The sequence below is a fragment of the Echinops telfairi genome, unplaced genomic scaffold, assembly GCF_000313985.2.
Source record: "Echinops telfairi isolate 266 unplaced genomic scaffold, ASM31398v2 ScPeMD7_7400;HRSCAF=8409, whole genome shotgun sequence".
In the NCBI taxonomy this organism is placed as follows: Eukaryota; Metazoa; Chordata; class Mammalia; order Afrosoricida; family Tenrecidae; genus Echinops; species Echinops telfairi.
This window is the reverse complement of record NW_022111300.1, coordinates 26890768-26892490: the sequence shown is the minus strand read 5'-3', so window position 1 is coordinate 26892490 and position 1723 is coordinate 26890768.

Below are 1723 nucleotides of genomic sequence, written 5' to 3'. Positions count from 1 at the left end.
GCAGTCCTATAATGTAATGCCAATTATTAGAAAATATAATTCACTGTGTCTCACACTATTATTTATAATCTACTTGAGCATTTTCTTCACATTCTTAATATCCCTGGTGTCGGAGAGAATTACAGCTGGGAAGCTGACTGCAGGCCTCCGTGTAACCAGAGAAGAGAAGAACATTGTTTTCACCAGAAGATTTTCTGTTCTGTGGTGCAGTTTCATGATTTTTCTAGAATAGTTAGTCATTTCGTTATGCATTTAGAATTCTTTTCATAAAAAATAAAAGACATTCTATAATTACATTTTTTTGTTTCTTCATAAGAATATGAATATAAAAATATTCCACCGCAACAGCTTAAAGTAGCAAACATTTCTGTTCATTTGCAATGTTATCAAAAAAATGATATTCCCCAGCAGAGTGGATCTCGATAACATATCTCAGAGCACATGTAACTCATTCTATACATTTGACTCTAACATTCCCCAGCTTTCGACTGCCCAGCTTGTGGTGGTGGTTGTGATTGTTACGTGTAGTGGAGTTGGTCTAGATTCCTAGTGACCCTACACAGCAAAATTACCCATGCCTATTAGTCTGCCAACTTCACAATTGCTATGCTTGAGACCATTGCTGCAGCCACTCTATAAATCCATCCCATCAAGGGTCTGCATTTTTTTTGCTGCCTCTCTGCCTCACCAGGGACTGTCCTGTTCCAGGAACTGGTCTCTCCTGACAACAAGTTCAAAGGACCTGAGATAAAGTCTCCATATCCTTGCTTCTAACAAGCGTTCCATGTGTACTTCTTTCAGAACACAGCTGTTCTTCTGGCCATCCATGGTATTTCCAATACTCTTCACCAGCATCATAATTTAAATGCATCACATCTTAAGGTCTTCCTTTTTCAATGTCCATATTCACATAAATATGAGGTGATTGATAATACCATGGTTTAGATCAGGTCACCTCAGTCCTCAAAGTGACATCCTTCCTCTTCAACATTTTAAAGAGGTCCTGTTTAGCAGATTTGCCTAATGTGGTACATCATTTGATTTCATAAAGATTACCAAGTAGGAAATCCTATGAGACAGGTCAGCTCTGTCAGACGGGTTCACTATGGGTTGAAATGAACTTGACAACACCGAATCAGAACAACAGTCAAGCAAACTATACGTCTGGTTGCCTGGATAGAAGGGAATACTAATTGAGCTTTTTCTCACACCAAAACTTCAGGTTTTTTGACAGGTTCACAATGCACAAGCCCCTGAGATCACGAACACCTTTGCTTTTTTCCCTTTGTTTCCTTCCCTCCATCACTCTGTGCCTCCATCTTTCTTTCCCTCCCTATGTCTCTCTCTCTTTCTTATTTTCTGTGCAATTGACCCTATATTCCTCCTTTCTGTTCCTTTATGGTCACTGCAAAATTGTATACTCTTCATCTTGAGCTGCTTCTCCTGGTGGATAGCAATCTCCCCAGCTACCAGTCATCCTCCTTCCCGTGTATTATGCTTTATGTTTCTGAACAGAGCATATGCTTTTTTTCCTTTGAGAATGTCACTGTTAATCATGGCATGAATATAGACATACAAAAGTAATAATAAACTACAAGGTGCTATAAACTTATTAGGATTTTAAGATTAAAGTGTCTAGTGTGTATCTCACAATAGCCTCTGAAATTAATCCATCCATAGAGTTCAATGATACTCATATAACCATTTTTATAAAATAGGTCAT